Here is a 22,029-nt window from a genome sequence, read left to right as displayed (position 1 = left end):
TGAGGTTTGAATGCACCTTGACTTTGAAAAACCTGTTGCAACGCCGGTAAAATTGTCGTCACGAAAATAAATCGACGCGGAGTACAACCCGGAAGCCTACCTGAGTCAGAATACGGGTTAGCGTCTTTGAAACTTGATTTGAACTGCCGCCTCCACGGTGCGCTAGCGTTGCCCTCGAGATCCGGCCTCAACCTAGACTCTCACCAGAGGCTCAAGGTCTCGGCCAATGCTGCTCTACGGTCTGGCGGGCGAGCCTTCCGCGGTTGCGGCCTCCCGTCCTCCCCCACCCGCTGCCCCGGCAAGGTGAGGCACAGGTGGAGTAGGAGGCTCTCCTCTGCCAACCAGTGCGCTCTTGGCAAGCCAGAAGGGAGGTCTTGAGTGAAAGACGGAACGAGACAGCCGCGTCGACCGGAGAGTGTGTTGTGTGCTCGCCGCAATTATAATCCGTGGCCGGTGCCGGCGAAGTGTTGGATTTGAGTCTTTTCAATCAGAACATTGTGACGACAACAACTGGACGAAGATTTTCATGGAATAAACTACCCTACAAGACGTTCCTTGTTATTTTCTATGGATTTCGTCTCGTCTCATCAGTGGTGGTTCATTGTGGCCGATGTTGCTTGAGTGATATGTGAAGCGGTCAGTGAACTAGCCTGTCCCCTTTACGGGGGGACTACTGCTAAATCTCGCCGGGGTGCTGGCAAAGGAAAATAAAAAACCATTGTGAACTGGATAAGTGTGTTCTTGTCTATGCTGAAAGTTGTAAAAAAATTGTTTCGTCGTGTCTGACAGTGGGGAGTGGAGCTTCGTTCTAAACTTTTTACGAAGCGGGTAAAACGTTTGTTCTCCGATAATGGATTCATCGTGAGTGTCAACTTCAATTTTTTTGAGTGTTGTTTTTAAGTGGAGATTTACTAGTGCCCTTTAAGGATTTCCTGGAGCCTTTCCTGAGGATTTCGCGAGCTGTCTTCACTAAGGAAAATATTTTTCTTGTGATTTCAACGCCTGTCAGCCTTAAGGAGCGGTTGTCAGTTCGATTCTAAAGTATTCGGTGAGTGTTGGCTATTTTTCTCGATATTTTATGGTGCTCCTCGAAGACAAGAATTATGCGCCAGTTCTCCATGAACTTTGTCTAATTGTAAGTTGAAATTGCCGTTAGCTGTGAAATTCGTGTCCCCGTGATTGATAGATACTGTTGAAGCCTATGAGAACATAATAAAGGCAATTTGAGTACAGACTTTTCAACTTTCAATACGGGTTGCATTTTGTCTTTATTTTCAGACGATAAACTTTTTTTATTTATGCGGCTTATTAATTTAATTATTACAGTTTAATTATCACTAAGGTAGGATAGCCTCCGCATAGTCTCAGATTTTGTGCTCTTTATTGGAACACAAATCTTTTTATTCATCTGCAACTTAGGTAGCTCATACTTCTTATTTCTTCAAACAATAATAGGAAACTCATCCGTAGTAAAACAATAATTTTAACTGTTGTGTCTACCAATAGTAGTTACTATCTGTGATGCGATGCCAATAATGGGATTCATAAACCTACTGTGAGACGAGTGAATTTTCGATCCATATCATATGATGTTTTAAGACCGTTTAAGAAACGTAATCGATTTAGCGCTGTGTCGCTATACGCTGCGTCATGATTAGTCACTTCGGTGTATGCAAGAAAACTTATGAAATGATCGTTTCACATTTCTGAATAAACCTTTCGTACTTTACGATAGAAAATGGGAATTGCACAATGTTTCGTGTTACGCGCTCCGACGTGGGAATCGCTCTTTGCGACCTTCGCCTTGAAAAGACTTGGCTACTCCTCCGACCCCGGAAGTAAAACTAGTCGCTTCTGCCTCGACGCGTTGGAGCCGGGCTTCGTGACCACGGCGGAGGTACAAGAATGAAGAAGTCCTCATCAAGAACAGGCGTTCATGAAAGAAAACGCAAGCTAAACATGAAGGAATACCGTTTGTTAAATCACAACTTCTTCACATCTCTCGGCACCAACAGTATTCGGAGGCTGCGCGCTAGGCTGAGATTGCTTAATTGTGAATATATGGCAACTCAGAGAACATCATATTAGAGCCGCTCTATATTTCCATGTCTGACGGTAACGATGAATTAAGAGAGATGTTTTGCCGGAACATATTGTTATGGGAATTAATTTTCCCCCCGAACAATAAACGAGTGTTATAAGTACTAGGCGGAAGTTTGTAAGGGCGTTTCCTTTTTTTAACGTCCGGTATTACACCACACGCCTATTTAGGCGATTTGCGATGTTATAAATTTATAGATCTAGGTTCTTGTAATTCATAGCAGGCGTCAGAGAATTAGTCATCGGATTTGATACTAGTCTTGAGATAAATTTGTTGAGGCATATTTTGATCCAATTGCCCGCGTTATTTATTAAAAATTCTATTTACAGTATAATCCGTTAATCTTCGTCCTGAGGTTAAAAATAAATACGTACCTAAATCGATGAATATATTTAGGTTTTAAAAGGCTTCGTCCAACCAATGTCAGTGTCGACTGGTCGTACCAGTTTCGTAGTGATATACGGCGACTGTTGGAATTCCTTGCCGAGTTCAACGCTCTTTCGGGGAAATGCTGGTAGAGGCTTGATAACTTCATTGACAACATTCCGTGATTGAGAAGATTTTGCAGAATATTTTGGCAGTATTAAGTTATTGTTTTTCGACAGTCTATTTCTCTGTCCGCAACAACCCTTCATGGGTCCACGTATTCTGATGTGAACAAAACTATACCCATATCATCAACTATGAATTGATTCTTATGTCGGATTACGAAAGAATTGTCAACGTAATAATTTGAATCTCGACATGGTAGTTTTGTAAGTGTGCGTTATGCATAGGCGGAGGTTATCATGCTAGATGACTTTACTTCGACAACTTGACTTCAGCGTTGAGGCAACGAATATTTGCGAGAGGAATTGTAATTTATCACGAAATGATTACTTCTGAAGCCAGAATTTTCATTGATTCTCTATTCGTAACCGCTAAAATGTACGTTTTATGTGAGTGCCATGCTCAAGTGCCATCAGAGAAGGAGCCATAGTTAACGCTACTTTGAGGGCAGTCCGATCTGAGGTCATCGTCCCCGCCATGTGGCGCCAAATTTTTTGGGATTGGATTTGGCGTAGGGAGTTCGTCGTTTCGGAACTTTCGCATATTCCTCCACCGCTCTTTGCGATTGCAATTTTAGCAGTTTTCAAACTTTACTTGATATTTTTCCCTTGAATAACTTACTCTCGGTGGACTATTATCAAACTTCGTTGCAGCCATTAACGATATCAATGACAAGTTTTTTTTTTTTCATATCTTAGGTCTTAATTATGGCGTAAACTATTCCGTCCATTTCTACAAGATATTTATTGCGCCATCTGGCGAGGTTTCTAGTGGCTTAAGATGCAATTAGCGTGGGATCATGCGACTCTAATGAAGTGCATGTATTTTATTTGAATCTATGAGTGACCTTACAGTGAACATTTCCCCATGCAAAAATGATTGAGGCACTGGTCAATGCTCAAACCTTCCGCCAACGTGCTCACCCGCACAATTAACATTGTAAAGCGTTACGGCGTCCGTTAGTTTCATCGACGTCAATGCCGAATGATGCCTTTGCACAATATAACTTTATTCCCCTTTTATTGACCAAAAGTTAAGCCAATGAAAGAGCTGAAATCACTGGCGTTGTCCTCTGTAGTTCAAGGACGTTGATAATGTTGTAATGATCTTGCTTTTGAAAGCGAAGTCGATTGCTTCTCCGTTCTTTATTTTTGCACTCGATGAGGGCATGCATATAAGGCCTGCCGTGACTCTTGAAAGTGGATGTTGCAAAACAATCGTTTGAGCTTTCCGCCGTTGAAATCACTCGCTCTGAGTGAGGTCCGCCGTGCATCGGCAATTGAATCCAACACAGTGGCCTCTCGTGGCGTTGGTTGGGTAATGCGCAATACTCTTTATTGCGTGTTTTATTGCTTGTTTTAACCTTCCAATTTCACAAACCAACGTGATTTACGCTAGCCTATTCCAGTGCATTGCTAGAGTTTTAAGAAACTCCCTCATTTGAATTAAAAATTAGGTCTAAGAATTGCGATTTTGCATGGCATAACTATGCCCTCTATTTTATATACTATTGGACATCATTATAAGTGTCATTACAAGTGTCAACATATATGCAGTAATATAACGTATTTTCGTAAAATTTTCTAAGGGTAACTTCGTATGACATATGGTAAATTCAAATTAAACTCTCCGAAAAGTTAATTTTAATGTGGTGAATCTGGTACCTGTAGTTCAGTTGAGTTGGCGCTGATATCGGCTCGTTTAGAAACGATCAGTGGTGACTCCCGGACCATTTCCTTCCTTAGCGGGTTTTCTTCGACCTTGCGTAGATAATTACAGTTTCAAGGTGGTAAAAGGTAATGCCACTTGAATGTCATCGCTTGTCATGATGTTTGAACCTGTAACTGCGGTGTTTCCCGTTGATTTTTCGTCCAGTATTAATATAAAGTAGGTATTCTAATAGTGACAAACTTTTATTGATCAGATTTGCGATAGAACAGTGGAAATATATCGCCGCCTCGACGAAGGCACTAAAATTGAAGGTATTTACGCTCCGTTTTGGGCTCATGTAATCAATTCGAGGTCTTTTCGTCGTGTTTCTGTAGACTCCTTTTTCGCCCGACGCCTTACTTGGCCTCGCATTTCGTTCCCACCCAGAACCGGCCAGGCCAGGATTGTTGTTTGCTCTCGAATTCAGCCCACGAATATATAAATTTTCCTCTGGGTGCCCCGTTGTGGGCGTCGTGTTCGGAGGCGCCATAGCGATGGTCGCCGTCCGCGGAGCATCGCCGTGGGCGGCCGGCGTCGCATCGCATTGCATCACCGGACCCCCGGCCAAGAGAAGATTCGCGGGATGGGCGCGTGGGATATCCGCGAGAGAGGGCCTCAAGTTCAGGGACGGGCAGTGACGGGAGGAAGGCGTGGCTCACCCCGCGGGGCGACTGCCGACTCGTCCGGGAGAGGGCCTTCAGCGGCAACAAGACGAATGGTGTGGCAGAGAGCGAAGGGGGGATTTTTCGAGTGTCGCGTTTATTTTGGTGGATGACCCCACCTCGAAGCGGTGGTTCTTGTGCTCATGCCTCGATGCCTGTCACTATGGTAGCAGTGCATGCTGGAAGGGAAATATCTCTGGCGTAAATTATCCTTTTTACGTGTGTTCTTGTAGTAACCCCTAGGGCCAGGGGCGCAGCTAGGAATTAAGGCTAAGGGGGGGGGGGGTTTCAGGCGCAATTAATACTATGGGGTTTGGGGTATTGCATACCCGCTAGGGTAAGCGGGAGTTGCGGTGGCCCTCCGCCGGAAAAATTTAAGAGAAATGGTTGAAAATGGTGATTTTTACGGCCTTCTGAGGGATATTTTATTAATCCTCACACTATTCTGTAAGCAATATTAATCCGATTAAGTAAAATAGATTTAACTTAAAAACTCCTATGAGCTCTGGGGGGGGGGGTTTATCCCCCATAACCCCCTTCGCTGTGCCACTGCCTAGGGCTACACATGTAACATCGAATAGAGGTGATACCAGACAAAATTCATGAAGCACCGTAGAAGTAAATGAATGAAAAATACAATGAAGTGAGTGCCGCTCCCTGTATGATTTTAATATTGACGCTTATAAGCGCCTTAATTATTAACGCCTCTACCTCGTCATCGTGTTAAAAAGCACTCATCGCCCTTTAAGTTGATAGTATCGTGGGGCTACTGCCGACTCGTCGGTCCTTCCGAGACGGCCTTACTCCTTAATATTATATTGTGTTTCAATGATATCTTCCTCAGCAAATCAACTGTCATGATTAATTTTGTTCTTCATATGCTCTCAAGATTTTGCTCCACTGCATATCGCTGGATACAGCGCAGTATGATTTAGATTTGCAATTTAACGAGCATTTGTGAATTATTCCCTTCCAGTCCTGTAAATGGTGTTCGTCAAAATGGCTTTAGTTACGCCTGGTAGTAGCGTGCGTGCATTGAATTATGTGAAGCGGATTTCTTGTGTTATATCTTATCAACGGTCCTTAATGTTTGGGATAACTGTTTTACTAAAAACTCCCATTATTATCCTTTTAAAATAAAATATGATTTTTAGTTGCTAATCTTTTAGCACCCTTCCTTGTTATGTCTAATTTTTTTACATGTGTAGCTACAATAGCTTCCCCGGAAATTTTTTCCATTATGTTTTATATCTGAATCATTTTTCTGGAGATTTGAATGACCACAGTGGCACTTCAAATGGGTGAGCTTCTATATGTGAAGAAAGTCTATTTGAAATTAGCCATATATTGTGAAAGGAAAAATTGAGTTTGTTTCTCCTTTTTGTTTATTTTGCGCGGCTCCTGTTGGTGCCGCGAAGAATTTAGTTTGATAAGAATTTATCGTTCGAGAAACATGCTCACTAAGAACACTGAATCAAATCAAAATGCGGATCAAGATGAAGTAGCTGAGTAAGCTGCAATATAATCCACAAATCCACTATCCACAAATAATTTAAACAACTAACAAGGGGTATAATTAATAATAATTTTAACCCTCAAATGCATGAATTATTTTTTCCAAATATTATACATGCATTTAAGATTGTTAATTGACGGAGTACCTACGTCACGAAACAATGATTCAAAAATAAATAAGCAGTATTCCTTTCTTTCTAATTTTCCATTGTATCAATTTTTAAGTCATATAAATAACGTCATGTTTCGTGCTTTTTATTATAAAGTGAGTTTCTGCATCCTGAACAACTTATCCCATTAGCACATAGGAATTCGTGCATTGGATCCGTTCATTATCAGGGGAATATTATTGAGCTATAAATTACTCGCATTTATCTCGACAGACTTCGACGTTTCTTGCATTTAACGCACTCATCCGTACGGCGCTGCTTGCTACATTCTGAATTTCTCTTATTAAATAATAGGTGAGGATGAGGAGTCCAACGCCGGTTGAATTTCTTTTCTTACGAAGTCGGAGGCGCGGGAGGGGGAGATTACAAGAGAAGAGAGGGGAGGGGAGGTTGTGTTTAGAAGGGCGAGGATGCGGATTTTGCCTCAAGTTCAATGCCCAAGCAAGTTCGCCAGGCCGCCTTCTTCCCCTCCTCTCCCCCACCCCACCGCCCCAATGCCAATTGCCTTGCACCCCCTCCCCCGACCGCGTCCCTCTCTTCCCCATTCCACGGGCGGAGGGAGGGGAATGTAGGCCGCGCAAGAGGTCGTTGCCACCAGGGAGACTTCAACTGTTGCCTTCTTCTTCTTCTCCTGTGTGAACGCGGGACTATCCGACGGAGCGTTTACGAGGCGCGCGGACTGGCATTCTGCCTGCCCTCTTGCGATTTTGTATTCCTAGCCTCGATTGACGTTCAATAAATATCACTTGTAATATCATCTATTTTTACCGGAGATTGGTTTTGCTATTATTTTTGTTACGATTGACCTCTTAGTAGTCGCGACGGGTCTATTTGACCAAAGAGATTTTTTTTAGCCAAGTAACTTGCATTCAGCGTCATTTATAGTTTAGGAGTTTTCGTCCCATTTAGTCTCATAACGTACCTTAATCGTTCATTCCATGCCATTTTTGTGTCTGGATGTATCCATTATGCAGCATAATTTAGCGTTTTGACCCGACAAGGGTGTTTGCGAGTCGAAAAAAATCGCTTAACCCAAACAATATTCAGAGTAGCTTCTATTTTCGAAGGCAATACTTGCAATTTATCAGTGAAACAATGTTTCTCTGCAGATTTCCTTTCGAATTTAGTCAACAGGGGGGATTGCAAGAGAGATTTTCATACCACTGAATATTATGGAAAATCAATATAATATAAATACAATACAATATAAATAGTTGCAGTTCCTTACACATACTACTTCTAAGATTTATTTCCAATTCTATTACCGTTATTATTTAAAAAATTTAAATCCTGGGTCAATATGTGCCGACGCGTGTGGTTACGTAACTTTATCTCATACGGCTACTCACTGGTTAATAACTGAAAGTAATTTCTTTTGCAATAGTTTTGGTTTTCTTGCTAACCATTTTTGGGCTTCAGGTAACTTTGTCAGAGGAAATTATCTTCAATCGTTAATTTGAAAAAAAACGACCAACCTCAGGTAAAACCAGATGGCAGTGCATGTACAGTGATCGAGATGTAAACCGTTACCTATACCTTGTACTATTCATCTACATCTACATAATATCCTGCGAGCCACCTCAGGGGTGTTTGGCAGGGAGAGCTATTGAGAAGGTTCTACCTTGTTTCCATCCGAATCAGGGTTTTACCTGATGCCGATATTTCAATGACGGAGGTTGCCGAAATACTAACCAGTTGGAAACCCAACTGAACTTATTAAGCCTGGGAAGAAAAAGGTGTCACATATGAGGAATTCTCGTGGGAGCAATATTTGCAGTAAGCGTGCACAGATTACCACAGTCATGACCCCTTTGACAGTTTTTAAGTAGGTACATCTACATCTACATAATACCCTGCGAGCCACCTCTAAGGTGTTTGGCAGGGGGTGATCAATCACCAGCATGCAGCATGCATTTGGACTCCCACATGCACACCACACCGTCCAAGAAACTTCCCGTATAATAACAAACGTACGTGACATTTCAAATATTTTTACCATTGCACTGCGACATAACACCACTCCAACTTATCAATCCTATATAGTACCTTCACATTTAGACTTTCAGGATTTTTATATCATTTCACTAAGTGCTTCAACGCGTAGGTTTGTCTAAAGAGGCAATGGCATGACTTACCATGATATAAGCCAGAGACGCCGGAATATTACACGATAGAGGAAAGGGGTGGTTTCTATTGCTGGAAAATCGCGGACCGTCTTTTTACTTACGAAATCATTTTAGTCATGGCAAGGTAATTTATCGGATACTGCCTGAAACACTCTAATTCATATAATAAAAAAGATAAGTATGAATTTCCTCGTGGTCATTGGGAACATTTAAACTCCCCTTCAACGTGGCCCACATCCATTCATCAGCTTAGACAATCCTATGACAAGTATAATATCAAACTGGCATCACATCCGCATAGATATATGTTGAAGCTATAAGTGTCAAAGGTTGCGGGATTAGAATGTTTTAAGACGCATTGTGCACTATTCGCAAGTTCTAATTTGCTTCAATGAATACCAGGCTGCTCTAAATGCCGAAACACACATTACAATCGCTGAAGTGGTGAAATTCACACCTCGGAAATAGTGTGTTAAAATATACTGCTGAGAGCTTAATGAATAATAAACCTGTATTCCCTTTTGTGCTCGTAAAGTGCATGAGAACTGGCTTCATTGTGCCAGGGTACTTAATTTGTAAGCTATACAGTGCAGCTCAAAAAATGGCAGCTTTCTTCACAATCACGTCATCAGTAACTTATGTATGTTAATTTAAATACTTATTTTTCTTGGAATTAATATATCAATGTATTCATTCTGAATTGTAATTGAGCGTATTAATACTGCCATTACCTGTTTACCCTTAATTTGTATCGTATGGTATTGGTGGTTTTGCTTACATAGAATTGAGTTCTAAATTGTAACTGCATTTCGGAATTTTATCGCTGTTTATTCGACGCAAATGCTAAAATTTATGCTATTTTTCTTGCATCGCTCCTACATATACCTACCCAAAGATAAATTTCGCCGATTTTGAGTATTTTATAAAGCAGGGATTATGACAATGTTTTCTAATACGTTTGCATTTGGTGAATAAGAAATTCAATTTTCTCCTCCCGGTGAGCCTCTTATTTTCGGAAGTAATTGAAATTATTCACATATGTAAAAAGTACTCTAATATGACAAATTTTGTCACTCTTTCTGTCAATATCGTCAAGCGGGAGTGAACAAAAGTTAAAGACATTTTCTCGAATGCAGAAGGGTTAAGTTGTCTGACGTAAATTATTATTATTGACTCTATCATAGTTCTCAATCCAAAGTCATGATCACCTAGTGACACCTACCTACTTCCTTACGTACGTGCTTGAAATATAAACGAAAATGACTGCGGGATACCGAGTTATTCCATTAATTTCTTAAAATGAACGCGAAATGTTGTGGTGCTGTCTCTGTCCAGGTTACGTATTGGCATGATTTTCTCCGGAGCGAGTTGAGCGACGCGAGAAAAAATTACGCCAACGCTTTTGCGTCAGTACGGTCGACTATGAAATGATGCGATGAGGGGGGCTCCCTCTCCTTGAAGGACAAACGAATGTCGTGTCGCGCGGGTGCGGCGCAGTTTCGCGTCTTGGCGAATTGCGCTTTCCATTTCCTCGTCGGACCCCCGGGTCACGGGTGCGACACAAATGGCACGTGTTTCCCGTGCCTTTTGGGTGACTCCCACGATGCATAGCACGCTAGACTCGCATCATCCCTGGGTGGGATGTCGACGAGTGAGTCGCTGTTCCCGGCAGAGTGATCGAAGCCGCACATTTTTACGTATAGCCAATGGTAAACCTTACATCTACCTAATCTACACATACATAATACCCTGCGAGCCACCTCTAGGGTGTTTGGCAGGGGGTGACAAATCACCAACATGAAGCATGCAAGAGGACCGCCACATGCACACCGCACGATCATAGAAATATTACGCACACTAGAAAAATATACATGCTTATTCATTAAAAAAAAACTTGCTAATAGTTAGTAATTCCTAGAGCAAATACACGCAAGGTTAGAACTACGAAAAAACATGCAATGAGTGATCCTAGCGAGCGACGCCATTAATCCTATCAATTGAGACAACGTTGGTATCCTTAATAGTACGAGGGAAGAATGACATTTTAAAGGATATGATTCACGTCGTCTGAGAAAATATCTTCTTCGAATTTCCTAAGTAAGTTAAGCCTATACTTCGATCTACGCTCCTGTAAATATTCCCATCCTAACTTGTGTAACATACTGGATACGCTGCACTTTTTGTCGTAAGAACTCATCACAAATCTGGCCGCCCTGCGCTCGATTGATTTCAGCTATTAGTCCTACCTCGTAAGGGTCCCACACGCTAGCAAAAAACTAGTCCAAATCGGTTGCCATAAAGAAGTAACCTCGCTGTTTTTGTGATTTAGGGACTCTCAGATCGAATCCATATCAAAGAACATGATTTGTGTTTCTTATAATGGTTAAAGGCATGTTTCCTTCCCCCAATTTGCGCTATCCTAACTTTGAAATGTATTTACATGGTCTAACTTGAATTGTTACTCATTTTATCGAATCTATAGAACTATCAACAGCTCATCATACAAAAGAAGCCGAAATACGTGAATGCACTTCACGATTACTTATGGCATAACATCTTTACAAAATTTTTTAAAGTACGCGATGTGACAATTTTTCCATCTACTGTAATGATCAATGACAAATTTTGTGCCAGAAAATAAGCGATTACCATTGCCTACCGAGCATGTGGAGGATCAAAAGATTTGTGAATCCGGCAAATCTCAGCCACAGATTGACGCAGTGAGAGTAATTCTGCGTTTTATTGTCTCCATTGGGGCTATAAATAAATTTTCATCGAAGCCCACTAAGCCTCTCTGTCCTTGGTAGGAGCTGTTTTTAGATATGCAACAGCTTTCTCGAATTTGGACAAACAACTGCTTCCGATCAAACAGATTGTACCCACTTCGGGGTGGTGTGAGAATAATACTTCCTTGTCCATAGTCTCCATCATCATCAACATCATAAACGCTTTTCACGACTTAAACGAAATTTTAAGAAAAAATCAAAGTAAAGAGAACACGGCAAATGTTGCGACTGAGGGACAGCGATTGTTAAGTGATGTGTCAATTTTCCGATCTATTTCAAAGATCAGGCAATACATTTTTATACTTTATTTGCGGCGGGAAATTGACCATTTATCCACGTCTAAATAATACTCTTCCAGCCGCCTCTAGGGTGCTTGGTAGGGTGTGACCAGCCACCAGCATACAGCATGCTAGAAAATCCCACCTTGCACACCACACGGTCATAAAATATTACCCATTATAGCAAAAAATACGTGCAAATGTTTATACCAAGGAAAAACTTGCTAACTGTTAGTGATTCCCAAAGTAAATGCTATGCAAGGTTTGAACAACGTAAAATAATATCATGCTATGAGTCCTCTTAACGAGTGACAGCATTGATTTTATAACGAGAGAGTCGGTTACTATACTTAATAGTACGAAGGGAGACCATTGGCAGGGCATAGCGCAAAGAAAATATCTACGAATACATCAAATCGTAGCCAGAGATTTAAATTAAACAGTGAGAGTAATCCTCCGTTCCCTTATCCCTTTGAGATAGATATGTATCGAAATCCCTGCGTCTTCTTGGCAGGAGTCTCTTCTATAAATGCAACCGCTTTCTCAAACTCGGACAAACAAGTGCTTCCGATCAAACAGATTCGGGATTTACCCACTTACAAAGCGTGGTGTGGGAAGAGTCCTTCCTCGCCCATAGTCCGCCGCCGTCGTATTTTGGGAATGGGCCTTCGCCTCGCTGCTTGGTCACCGCTCTCGACTCTGGCCCAATCTTTTGGTGAGTGGACTCCGGAGGTGAACGACCTCCCAAGATAACCATCTTCCCCCAACTTCTTGACCGGCCAACCCTTCCCCCCAACGCCTCCACTCCCTTCTTCCTCCCTCGAACATCATCCCCTGAAGGACAAAACCACCACCCCCTTCTTATCCCTTTCACCACACTTCCTCTTCCATTTCCTCCCCAAGCCAAGCATTCGGACGAATGGGCGATGAGGGGGAATTTAAATTTAGAAACTTTTCCTCCGTTGTCGCATTCACTCTTTGCCTCGGTGGCTTGTGAATAATTAGCAGTTTTGGTATATATTTTAATAACCGAAGAGCGACCTCTTAGGTCCCACGCAGGGGTGGGTACTCGCGAACTTGCACAAAGCTGTATCATTTACATTTTAACAGTTGTCATGAGCGTTTACATCAAGCGTCCATCCCTAAGAAATTAGTTAAATTTTGTAGAGGCTCCAAATTCTTTGAGGCTCAAGATCAAATCAGTCCAATGCAAGAGTCGCTAACTTATCAAATTGAAATTTGTTGTTTTAAAAGGTTGGTTTGAGCGAATTTATGCTCTTAGCTATAGTACAACTAAATCATTTAAAATGTGATTAAAAACTGTCTGATAATAATAACAACAGTTTATTTTATGCATAAAGATTCATCTATTTACACTCTATCTTAGAAAAGGTTTTCGGTGAAATCGTGCACATAGTGTATTGTTTCATATTACATAATTTTTCATATACTAATTGTATTCACATAATGGTTTATTATGAGAATGGCCTTCCTCATATATACCATGGCTCTCTACCTATGTTCTCCAGTCCGCTATATGCATATTTTCCCTCTTTACAACTCTACATCTTTGTATCTATCCTCGCTTGTTTATGGGATACCCATGAAGGCCTCCATTATCTCTCGCACCAGGCAGGACCATATACACCCGTTTGGGAAAGGTTACTTTCCTTCCTCTCAACTTATGCGTGCCTGCACCTCATCATTTTCCGTCCAAGAACCCTCTGTGACAAAAAGGCTCGTCAAGGCTAATCTTCGGCATTCCTATTCTTCACGACCATCCTTTCTTCCAGATAATCCTTCCTCTACTTCCTACCTCCCTGCGTCACTGCCAGAGCAAGTGTCTTACCGAAAGTTCTCCACTTCATGGGGTATTCGCCTCAAGGCACGTAGCCTGGACACCTGCACTTCTATTTTCATTCAAATACTTCTCACAGTGGACACGTTTCGACTGTTGAAATCACCGTCAATAATAAGCACAATCGTCATAACCTTTGTGCCTCCGAAAAGCTTTACCATCATTTATCTACACATACAAACGTTGAGAAAGAAACCAGGTGAGTGCTGAAGACACGGACATGCTGCCATACGAATGAAACAAGTATTTAGTAGTAGAAAAACGAAACGTTATCGTAATAAGTGATTCATGCATTGGTTATAACATGCCAAAAAGTTCATGCAGATATTTAGTATTTACAAATGTGATATGTTACTACATACTCTCATCTATCCTAAAGGTAAATTACAGCTCTTATTATGGCCCCTTATTGTACGCGAAAAAAAGTGGATCACTTTTCTAAATTTTAAATCTATCGGTTCTGCAGTCTATTCCCTGATCGCATCCATTTTGAAATCGGTCGTGTTAATAAAATTCTTTGCGAAAAATTGCTATTAATTTATAATTTACATTACGTCAGAATTCCGCCACATGAAGCCTGAATGAACTCTTTATAAGTGCGGTGTATTTTGGGTGATAATAGTATTAGTGATAGTAGTATTATCATAGTACTCATTCAATGTCAAAGAAGTTTGTGGAATGGCTTCCAGAGCATTGCGTAGTTGCGTAGATGAAGTTCTTCCAACCCTGAAGTGATGTATTTTGGCTCCCCAGTCACTGACTGCATGGCATATGTGGCTCGTACTGGTGGTGGTGGTCGCATGGCCTCTCCGTCCTCGCCGTAGTGGCTTGGGGCGGTGCATCTCGGAGGGGGCAAGGTCACAGGGCGGTGACCGGCCTTCCCGAGGCGGCGGAGGGGCCGATGGCTGCGGCCGGCAACGCCGCCGCCGAGGCTCCGACTTCTTTTTTCGTCATTGGCATGCCGCCGTAGCCAATGGCCGGGGGAATGCCAGGAGGCACGCGCGACATTCCAAAGCGAACATCGCGCCACCTCAAGTCGGAAGCATTCGGGATGGTAATGGCATTGTTTTTAATGCGGGCACTCGCAGCGCGGAAGGCTCCCTGCCAAATACTACCTTAGTTTTCGGAGGTTTTTTCGCACTGATGATTTCGCGATTAACCCGTCCCATTCCTACTGTAGATGCGTTATAGATTTATGACGTTGATAGATAGGCTAGGGGTAAATTGCTTACGTATCGCTATTCGTTAAAATAGCCACGTTACCTTATGGTAAAAGAAAGATTTCTTGCTTTCCCGGCGAAAAAACTGAGTGAAGAGTTCTCGGGATCGCCACCGGGTCAGGATTGCCGTACTGACCCGCTGGCGATCCCGAGAACTCTTCACTTACCTTATGGTATCTTCAGTTATAACCACGCGGATTGCTACCTCAGTTTTCAGCCGTCATTCCGCACTGAGGCTTAGGCGATTAACACATCCCGTTCCTAGTGTGGGTGCGTTATGGATCTTTGGCGTTGGAAGATAGACAATCACCTGCTAGGGGTGAACTACCCAAGGTTAAATACGTATTGCTTATTTGATGAAATAGTTATGTTACCTAAGGATAACTTCAACTATACCACATCAATATTAAAGACCCACGGGACGTTTTCGGAAGTGTCATCGATGTTGCTTTGACTCTGAAAGCGGAACAAAGCCTAAAATATCGGAATAAATGAATTTAATATTAACGATGCAATTTTGTCGCATGTCCTACCTGTTTACGCAGTTTAGGCAATTTCGGAAGCGGCAGTAAAAACTTATTTGCAGCTTCTTAATGATCATCTGAATACTTATTCTAGGGATACTTATTATATCTGAATACTTCTTTCCCTTTTTAAAAATGTTTGAAACACAAAATTGTAGTTTGGTCCTTATCGAAAAATTTTCTTACATGACAGTTCTTTTATTTTTAACATAACACGAATTAAGTTCTCGGGAAAATTGAATGTAATTAATAAAAAAACGATTTAAAATCCCCATACGTCCGTGGAGTTGAATTAGTTTCATTTAAAACATCAGCAATTGTATATACCTACGGTGGATAAAAGGATGCCCACATTTCTTAAGCTGTATCAATCATTGTTGGAATGGCATTTAGACTAGTAAAGTATCATGCTGCACTCGTATTACATTCTTCCAGCATCGCCGAAGGACGTTTCAGTTCTTGCGGCGAATGCAGAGGGGCTGAGATGTGTATCCATTTCGCCTTTGCGGCCCATTTGCTCTCGAATGGCTGAGACCCGACCGCGGAAACTCGCGGATAATTGGCGCACTCGCAGAGCTTTTAAGCCTTGGCACCGACGGATTATTTTTCCTCTTTATCTCTGCATGCACATCTCTCTTGCTTCAAACCGCCTTGGATTTGCAAGGCATCTTCAGCTGTCGACGCGTGAACTGCGATGCCGTCTTATAGACTCTCCTTCATATCTTTAAGCATTTCATTTATTATTATTACAGAAGAAATTAAAATAAAGTCGACGGTCGTGGTTGAACAATTTATTTTGACTCACATTGGTGAGGATATGGTATTAGGTGTATCTAAACTAAATTGCCTTTTTTCCTATTAAATTTTTAAAAATCGTATTAAAGAAACCAGTTTTAATTTAGTGAATTCCGAGTGTTTTTAAGACATGAAAATTAACTAACATGATGTTCGGGAATGAATTTTTCGATTGGTTACATACATTTTTGCACGATAAACAAATACCTGAATATATTAAATGTGTTAATATTCATTTACAGTATTTTTGAGCAAACACCTGTACAGCAATTTTGGATTGGTTTTCCCACTCATGCGAGCAATCATAACTCTAGCTGATGAATCTTTATATCCGATTGCGTTTTCTCTCCACTATCACGCTCCAGCTGCCCGGAGAATGTAACAGGTGGGTAAGAAGTAAAATCAGGTTTATTTTCGCGATGAAAATGGGGTAAAGAGAATTATGGACAATGGCTGGCTCTATCCGATTGGCTTCGGATCCAATGATGTTCATACGACAACCATTGTTGGTCGGGTTGCTGCGGGAGTTCTTTAGCGGGAGTTTTCTTAGGAAGCGGACGACTTTAAACCTTTATGCCTTCGCTCTTCGGACGAATCTTTGACGTGTCAAGACATTGAAGTCCGCACCAGAATATTTTTATTAATAACCCTGAATTTTGTGAGGCCTTTACGAGGCAACCATGCTCTTTGTCATATGGCGTGTATTGTTTTCACGGCCTGGGGAAGCGTAGATGGATTTTTTGCTTGCAATGAGGTTAATGCCGTAATATTGCCGTGAATGAAAGGCATCTGCTCGTAGCACCATTTACCGTGAATAATGATAGCCGGCGATATTATGATGGGTGCACCCTTGATTTTTCAAGCAATTCTGCCGGATGTTTTTCCAGATATTGCCTGCAGGTGCGTTGAAAACATTACAATACAAATCAAATATTTTATATGTGACCAAATAAATCTATTCCTACCTGATTATTCTCTTTTCTAATTTACTGTTTTTCATAGAAGTGATTTTTTAACCACTTCCACTAATTGAAGTTGATTCGCGGCAAAATTCATGATAACCAGTATTATTTTGGTCTTTATTTTATTGAAAGAGTAGATGTTCCTCACTTGAAACCATATCAATCTTTAGAAGATGATTACGCATTCTGAGGAAATGAGGATTACGTAAACTGCTTAGGTTCAGGACTCATGAACTTAAGAAATTCATGGCTTCAAGTATCTCCTCAGAAGCTGAAATTATAAACAACATGGTATAAATAGTCGTCACGTGAATTGGTGGTGTTTAACAGGCCTATCCACGTCTATTTATCGTCAATCTGGTGAACATTTTGCTCGGTTCCATCCCCTCATAGAAGGAAAAGATTTCTCGAAGGTAATACTTTCAGGTCAATTTGCTCGCGGTGCTTTTGTTAGCGGTCACATTATATACACGGTAATGACGCGACAATCGGAGGCAAAAATGATGCTGCATCGGGAAACTTCATTCCAATCTGCCTGCAGCGCTTTTAGTAGCGGCCTCATTATGCACGAGCGGTGCATGGATTAAGGGGAGAAAAAAAACAAATGGTCTATCCGAAAGCTTTCCGCTGAGGATAGGACAATTTCCGGCTCGGAAAAACGTTGCGGGAATCCCATCAAAAGGATCACCGTTTGTCGTGGAAGGCTTTAAAAGTCCTATACCCTTCGACTCAATCCATTCTTGCGGCAAGGAGAATAAATTTTAAACTGCCCTGCGACAATCGGCGCGTGGCTTGCCTCGATAAGTAAGTAAGCTTTTCTTGCTTAAAGAGGGGGGGCTCCTCCTGCACTTCCCCAACAATGGCCTCTTATCCCGCCCTCCTTCTTTCTCTCCTCAGCGATATGTCCCCCCCCTGGGGGGTACGCGGCGAGCGAGGCCTTCAATCGGCCTGTAATCACTGGCGGCGCATCCGGGTGGCGAATCCAGTTTCGCGGCCACGCCGCGCGGGATTGCCGGGGCATATGCTCCCGACCGCGATGCCTCCGTCTCCCACCCTCTCCATCGTTACCTCAAGAGTTAGATTAAACGAGAATCAGAGCTCGAGATCGGGTGCGCAGTGACCAAAAGCTACAAGTGGATCCTCCAGCTTTTGCGTTTCTGAGTAAAATAGAATATTGTCTGTATATTCAACTGTTTGAAATGGAAAAAATCAGAAAAATCAAACCCTCTTGCACGGTAGCGGATCCAGGATTGGGACAAGGGGGGGCTAAGTATGGGGTAAACTCTCAGAAATATTGCGGGTCCGAAAAAACATTACCATTTTATCTAGTGTAAATTGGATGTCCGAGGGTGGGGATGTTCCAAGGGGTGATATGAGGGAGGGCTAAGGAGGATATTGCCCGCTTAGCCCTCCCCCATAGCTGCGCCGCTGCTCCTGCATATACATATATTTACCTAACCCAAGTACTTCTCTTTCTTTTTTAGTTGAAATGGAAGAAAATTTTTCAGTCCAAATTAAATGCACATTATTAACTCTATGCATCGTTGTAATTTTGACATTTCAATCTTGTAATCCTTAACTTTTTTTGGTGATTTGATTTATTTCAAGATAGTTTTTTTACTTTTATCCCTTGGAATAGTTACAGGCTGGAGTGATTCGCAAAATTTTTCATGTAAATCTAATTCAGACGGTAAAATTCTTATGGTTATGTCGTTGTATGTAGTGAATAATGCAATGCATAACTCAGTGTGAGCTCATACAGTTCACGTAGTCTTGCTGATGTTATAAAACCCTCTTTTTTCTTACGTAATCATAATGTACATGAGTACGAAATACAAGCACCAATGGGGATAAAATGTAATTTCACTAAGGAAAACAAGGATTTCTCCGCATTGAACGTCAATCATTCCGATGACCACGCCGAGTAGATCGAGTGCCTTCTTCCGAATCGACGCCGTCATCGTCTTCCGTCAGGTGCTCTCCTTGCTTCCTCCTCCTTTTTTTATTCCATCGGCCAGAGCGAGGAGAATAGCTCAGTCGCTCGTCACCCAAGGGGTCGACGCCCCGAGTGATCTGTTCCTCCGCCGCCGAGATGTATACCAACCTGCCTCCGGTAGAGACTTGTCTATATACCCAAGCACGTCTGCGTCATGCCTTCCATCTTTTCTTCATCCTATCCGCTCCTTCCTCTCCTCACTTTTTCCCTCCAGTTCCTGCTCCTTGCTTGCAGTCCGTAGAGTGTACCCCGTTCGGATTCTGCGGTCTCTTACGGTAACTGCCGGTAGCGGGTTCTGACTTCTCTTGCGGACGTCGTCGTCTTCGAGGACTCGTGAGAGATTTTTCGCACGCGATCTAACTGCTTTGATTGTTACAGTATCCGGCAAAGTCAGGTGGAACGTATGCGGGTTTGGGTACTGAGTACATTGCGCTAGCCATCCGCTTTTCCGTTAGTAGTCTGCCCATGCTAATGTATGACTCTGACGAAGGCAGAAGGGTTCCAGGAATCAACGGCATCGTTACCCCGTAGTTCATCATCAAGCCGGCTACATGTTTTCGTTAATATTTTTGAGTTCGGTTGCCTTTTCATGAGTAGATTGAAGAGCTCACAACATTTCTCGAATATATATTATTCTTAGTTGCCTGCAAAAAAAAACCTGATCGACTTCCTTACTGTCACCCCGAAAACGTTTCGTTCGTTTCCCAGGCTAAAGGTTTTTCGAAAAAGATTATAGCCCGGTATCATGCTGAGTTTTGATTATTAATTTTTGCAGCTCAAGTAACTCATGCTTTAGGAATGCACGAACTAAGTATATGCATATATTCTTTGTGGTAGATGGTTTTTGGATACACTGAAAGATACTGTGCGGTATGAAGTATTGTATGGTAGCATTTTCGTTTCCTTAGCACTTCCCTTCTAGTAGTTTCTGATCAGACCGCATCTCGTTATCCCGAATGCTTACAGGATAGGGACAAGGGGGGGGGCTAAGTATGGGTTCATCTCCCAGAAGTATTGCGGGTCTGAACAAAAATTACCATTCTATCTAGTGTAAATTGGATGTCCAAGGGGGGAGGGCTATAGCCCCCCGCCCCCAATAGATCCACCACTGCCTGCTGTGGAATCAACCCATACCATACACCATAGTGTTGGCTTGCACGATACCTCGTAGACGTAGCTAAAGCCTGTGTGTGCCGATGTGTAGGTGACTCTCTATATGTGACAATATAGTCGAATAGGACCACTGCTTGGGTGACCTTAGCCTAGCGTTTATTGGGGGTGGTGGCGTGTGTGGTGGGCGGTGACGCGCTCGTTGCCATGGGACTGTCCCGTTATGATTGTGGCGCCCTCATGCTCCCTCACCCGGTGCCACCTTCCACTTTGGTGGCCTACAGGTAATGGGACGGCAGACGTGAGAACGAGACTAGAGGAGACTGTTAGAGATAACTACTTACAGAGGAAACCAATTGCCCGGTGGCCGCTCACTCTCCTACATATCCTCCCATAAGGCCGTCTCGAGGAGAAGAACTGTACTGTCTGACGCTGGAGAAGTGTATTATAAATTTTGAAACATAAATTATTTCCTCGTGAAATTCATCTGCATCTACGTAATACTCTACGATATATCTACATTTTTCATCTATAACTTACACAATTTTTCTGTTTCAATAAAAGGTAGACTCGTAGTTTTTCGTTAAATTAATCGTTCACCTACATTCCCTCTTCAAAAATGAACCTAAATATATTAATTGATTCAATACTTAATGAAGAACAAATATATGCATGGCTAGATCTAGAGCAGGTTAAGCATTCCGCCACTTACTTTTTGAAGAACACCTTTTCCCAAAGAGGAAAGTACAATAGACTTTGGTAAAGTTTGCATATGGATTGAGCATTCATAGTTATAACATTTCATACCGCCTAATACTATTAAGTGCGACCTGCGCCTTGTCATTACACTCCGCTTTGTCTCCAAAGCCAGGCACCTCGATGAGTGACCGACTTGGGAATTTTCTTCGTTAACATACTTGCTTGCTATCAGGTATTGCTTGCTATTTTTGATAAACGCTTACCCCTCATTATTTCCTTCACAATAAAATTGATGAGCTTGCTGCTACACTTACCTGCCTCGTCATGTTTACCCGAGCTAATTCATCCCCCACTAATGGCACGCTTCAAGAAACAGCGCGCTGTGCACTTCCGTACGTGTTCTCGTAGTTGATGGAAAATTTCCCTGCATTAGCATTAATTCATTCGTTATGGACGATCCCTCCGAGCTAGCTTGGTCATTTGGTTGTGCTTTAAGTCGGTTTTTAGTTAGTACTTGGATTTCCCAAAACATCACTTTGTAATTTTTCTTCCCATACTGGATCGTGGCCGTCGGTAGTTTTTTGAATTTTTGGAAGAGTATTGTTATTGCTTATGTTAGTGGTGTATGAATTTCTGTCGTTGATATATAAGTAGACATATATTTATAAGTCCTTGAAGTGTAAAAAAATCGATCAAAATGGTATTCAATATCGTGCTGTAGTCTGTAAATACTGGAATTGATCAAAACTTACATGGCCACGTATTCATGTTTTCTTGGTTCACGGTGGCTAAAATAAATATTTAGCTGAAATATGATTGTTTCCGCCTGGCATATGTTTTGAGACATGGTTTACGTAATTTTTAACTCACTGTATCATAAACTTGATTGTTTCTGGCTTTACTTTGTGAAAATCCATTCTTAATAATAAAACGTTATTGTACTTTTCCACACGATTTAATTCCACTGT

General features: G+C 41.9%; 1 protein-coding gene across 1 annotated transcript in view; it reads left to right on the top strand.

Moving 5' to 3' along the window:
• The first annotated feature begins 367 nt into the window (after positions 1 to 367).
• The window catches only part of LOC124161219 (PR domain zinc finger protein 1), a 278,646-nt gene continuing 256,984 nt past the window's right edge, over positions 368 to 22,029 (top strand). Inside the window, exon 1 of the mRNA XM_046537482.1 lies at positions 368 to 1,048. The gene's annotated coding sequence lies outside the window, so the exon portion shown is untranslated. The remainder of the gene's footprint in view (positions 1,049 to 22,029) is intronic.

This window comes from Ischnura elegans, chromosome 6, assembly GCF_921293095.1.
Source record: "Ischnura elegans chromosome 6, ioIscEleg1.1, whole genome shotgun sequence".
NCBI classification, from domain to species: Eukaryota; Metazoa; Arthropoda; class Insecta; order Odonata; family Coenagrionidae; genus Ischnura; species Ischnura elegans.
This window is presented reverse-complemented; position numbering and strand designations above follow the sequence as displayed.